This window comes from Vigna umbellata, chromosome 7, assembly GCF_029865625.1.
Source record: "Vigna umbellata cultivar VRB3 chromosome 7, Vumbellata_1.0, whole genome shotgun sequence".
NCBI classification, from domain to species: domain Eukaryota; kingdom Viridiplantae; phylum Streptophyta; class Magnoliopsida; order Fabales; family Fabaceae; genus Vigna; species Vigna umbellata.
This window is the reverse complement of record NC_142171.1, coordinates 10,862,941-10,867,500: the sequence shown is the minus strand read 5'-3', so window position 1 is coordinate 10,867,500 and position 4,560 is coordinate 10,862,941. Positions and strand designations below refer to the sequence as shown.

The following is a 4,560-nucleotide window of genomic DNA, read 5'->3' as shown; positions in this document are numbered from 1 at the left end:
TTCTATTTTCCCTTCTTTTCTTCTTTTCTCTTCTCTTTGCTCTTGCTCTCTTTTTCTTCTCTCTATTTCTTCTTTTTCTTGCTCCTTGTTGAACTTCATTTGTGTTTGATCTTTGGCCACCTGGGTAGGTGACAGAGGATGAAGCACAAATTTCTTATCATTTTTGTGAACAGTTATGGTATTAGTGCGACCATGGTGTGTAGTGTCATTATCAAATTGCCATGGTCTTCCCAATAGTACATGGCAAGCTTCCATAGGAACTACATCACAAATAACATCATCTTTGAAGTTTCCTATGGAAATTGCCAATTTAACTTGATTCTTGACTGTTATATCCCCATCTTGATTTAGCCAATGAAGTTTGTAAGGTTTTGGATGGGGTATCACAGTAAGATTCAGTTTTTCAACCAACCTTGTGCTACAACAGTTACAACAAGATCCACTATCAATAATGAGAGAACAATATTTTTCTTCAATTTGACATCTTGTGTGAAAGATGTTCTCTCTTTGTGATAAGTGTTCTGGACTTGGTTGACTATTAAGCACCCTTCTTACCATGAGAAGTGGACCCTCACAAGGATATACTTTCTCTTCATTATCTCTTTCTTGCTCATTCTCACTTTCACTAGGGGTTTCACTTTCACTACTATATATATCACTACCTCTTAAAATGATTGTTCTTTTGGTAGGACATTGAGCAGCTATGTGACCCCTACCCAAACATTTAAAACACTTGATCTCACTAGTGCGAGTGTGTGAAGAGAATTCCTGTTTGGATTTTTCAACTATATTGGCAAGAGGTTTGAGGGGTTCTTTTTCTTTTACAATCTTCTGTTCAAATGGGGATTGAAATCTTTTAACAGAAGCTTTTCTCAAATTTTGTTGTTCTACCTTTATACACATTTGAACAAGATCATTCAAATCTCTATAAGGTAGTAGTTCAACCCTATCCCTGACATCAAGATTCAACCCACTCAAAAATCTGGCCATGGTAGTTTCCTCGCTCTCTGTTATTCCTGCCCTCATCATGTATAGCTCCATCTTTTGTCTGTATTCTTCAACAGACATAGACTGTTGTTGTAATCTTTGGAGCTTATCCATGAGTTCTCTTTTGTAGTAGGAGGGTATGTGCCTTTTCCGAAGGGCATTTGTAAGCTCATTCCAATATTTTATTGGAGGAAGTCGCTGTCTTAGTCTCTCTTGGACTAGAGCAGTCCACCAGTACATTGCATATCCTTGAAAACTTAGGGTAGCAAGAGAGAATTTTCTTTCTTCCCCTACTTGATGGCAAGCAAAAATTTGCTCTACCTTCATTTCCCAATCTAGGTAAGCCTCAACATTATCTTTTCCATGAAAATGAGGCAATACCACATTAACTTCCTTAGGAGGAGGAGGATTTTCAAATTCCCTCCTGTGTCTTCTTGATGAAGAGGGTTGATGATAATATTCTCCTACTCTTAAGGCCTCTTGTTCATATTGGGACTCTCCACTATAACTTCTCTCCCTATTTTGGACTTGTTCTTCTCTCAAAAGTTTCAACTCATTTTCAACCATGGCACTGTGTAGCTCTCTTTGGACTTTTTCTTGACTTATTTTTCTCTCAATCTCATTGAGTTGATTGACTAGAGTTTGGAATGAAAATTGATCTTTAGATGTGTCACTAATTATAGGGGATTGTCTTCCAGACATTTTTATGAACTTAAAAGTTTTTCTTGAAATAAAGAATAAAAGTTTTCACTTGAGGATAATATTCCAGGTAAGAGAGGTGAACCGTATAGGTTGCTTAAATACCAAGTCTTGCCTTGCCAAATATATCCTTAGTTACTTACTAAAAATCTTTAAATCAAAATCACTTCTAGATTCACTAAATATATGGAGACACAAACAAACACAAAGAAAGAAAACCTTAGACTCTAAGGCCGGACTCTAAGACTTCCTAGGCAAAGCTTGCAAAAATAAAAAGAAATTAAAGGTGAGGTCTCCTAGGTGAGGCTTAGAAATTTTGGAATCTAAGACACACTCACCGTCAACCAATTTTAAAGTGATGAGACTTTAAGTCTAGTTAGCAAATGAGGGAAGAACACTTATGAGCTCTTCCACTTCACTTGCTTGAAATGGCCAACTTACAAATTTGAAAAAAAGAAAGTAAACAAAAATGCAAGGGAAACAACAAAATTTGGAGGAACAAGAATGTAGTTTAATGTGGCAGCTTTGGTTGCTCTCAAACAAGTAATGAATCAGACTGGATTCATGCAATTCTCTCAGCTGCAAAGTGACTCTCTCCTAGGCTGTAACCGTGAAGAAAATTTTCTGTGAAATTGTTGCAGCAACACCACTCTACCACTCCGTTAGCTTTACCATGTTGGCTTGTATAACCATTCTCCTTACTTCCTTTGATGCCTCCTTGTATGTATGGAGTCTGAGTTGTAACACACCTACACAGCAGTCCAGTTCAAAACTTACAGTATCTCCTCATACTGCCAGTAATTACCAAAAGATTGACACCAACACAAAACCTTTTATCAAACAGGTTATGTGCAAGAATTCCAAAAATTTTAAAATCAATGAATTAAGCAGGTGGTAATCACGGTGGCACTTCAAATGGATCCTAAGAATAGTTCTAGAATAGATTGGACACACAGCAATGACAATCAGCTAACAATTGGATCAAAAAAAGCATTATCCGGCATATGTCACAAACTGTTTGTGAATTTGCCTCAAAGAACAGTCAGCAATTATGCAGAAATGACAAAAAAAAATGTTGTTTCGACAGTTCACACTATTGGATGCATTGGTCCTTTCAGCTTTTTACTTTGCTTTTCTGATATCTTGGATTTTGTTTATCAACTGTATGTTATGAAACCCAGCTTCTACTACATCCAAATGTATTAACTAATCAAACACATTTTCTATGATAATTCCACCAAGTTACTACACTACTACTGTTTTAAAACAAACTTTTGACCCAAAATTTGAACTAGTCACATATACTTTTTGCACAGAACAACTACTGCCAAACTTCAATTCATTCAATCATGTTTAAATGATTAAAACAAACTTGTTGAACCACAATTTGATCCAAAATTCTTTATATATCCAAAATTGAAAGCAGTAGTTCTGATGCAAGCAATTTGAAGTAACTGTGCTAGTTAAATTTTGCAGCTAGCAATGATTCAGCTCAAACAACACAAAAATACACTTAAGACAGTCAAAGAAATTTGCTCAGGATGGCAGGATGTGATTTAGATGGTTGGACATGATCTAAAATATTCAGCCACTGGACACGCAGAAAGAACTGACTAAGCCAATTGCAGTTCAGTTAACTGCCAGTATTAACACAACATGACTTTGCACAAACATTCCATGTTTAAAATCAGATGTCTATAGCTAGTTTCCATGTAAACAAAACAATGCTTATGCAGGAACTAGTCTCATAGCAGTTGCAGCCAATGAAACAGTCATTTCAGATTTTCCAAAATAGATGCAGAATTTTCTGTATTGATATACTGGACTCTCCAAGCTTTGTTAACAATTCATGCACATGAGCTCATTATCTCAATTGTCATTGCTCATATATTATGCAGAAGAATAATGAATCTTACAAAGTTTCCAGTACAGATGCAGATTACATGGTATTTAACCAGAATTTTGACAAAATCGGGATTGCACATAACATATGACATAACAGAATGGATGTTCAAATTAAAATGACTCAAACAAAAATTCAACCGATTAAAATGAAAAGACTGAATCAATAAAGCAATAGCACGGTTCAAAGACTCAACAATCCTAAAGATATGAAAAAAAATTCCAATGAAACAGTAACAGAAACAGCAGAGACAGTGAAGGAATGGTGATGACAGAATCTAAATTGTAGAATGAAGACTTATCTCACGGATCCAGTAGCCAGGCTCTGATACCACTTGATGAATGATGCATAGTAGCTGATCTACTGATCCGAGAGATCTGATTCAACGGAGCTGTACTGGACCTCGAGAATTGCACTTCGAAATTCAACTGAGAGTAATTCTCGGTAGCTCCAGCAGAGATCTGGAAGATGTGTTACTGGCAGCGGAGGAAGTGTACGGTGAGATTGATGGAGATGGATGCTATGCTCAGTAAATGACTACAACTCAGGTAGCCGTCCATACAAGGAAGGAAGTTGTAGGGAAGGTTTAAGCAAGTAATGACTTTCGGAGGGAGAGTTGGCAGAAGCAAATATCAGCAGAATTTCATTCATCCAAAAGTGTCTTTTACAAGGGAGCTACCATGAATTTATATCCATGGAGCTGCACGGAGGATGAAAGGAAGTGACCCATGTGCAAAATGTGGAAGAATTATGAAAAACGTGCTAAAAACGAAAGCAGTATGTGAGCTGGTGGTGTTGAGGAACGGAGGTGCTGTCGTGGTGTGCTTAGCAAAGAATGGTGGTGCAGCTAGCAACTTTGACCATCAATTTGACAGTTTTACCCCTTCTCTTGGTGTCTTCAAACTCCACTTAAATTGAAGGAAAAGAACGTGCCCTGTTGTGTCCATATCTTCAAGCTCTTCTTGAATTCT

The 4,560-nt window shown here is 37.0% G+C and overlaps 1 pseudogene; it reads right to left on the bottom strand.

Moving 5' to 3' along the window:
* Positions 1–211: 211 nt before the first annotated feature.
* LOC148195124 (uncharacterized) lies at positions 212–1,359 on the bottom strand (annotated as a pseudogene).
* Between the last annotated feature and the right edge of the window lie 3,201 nt (positions 1,360–4,560).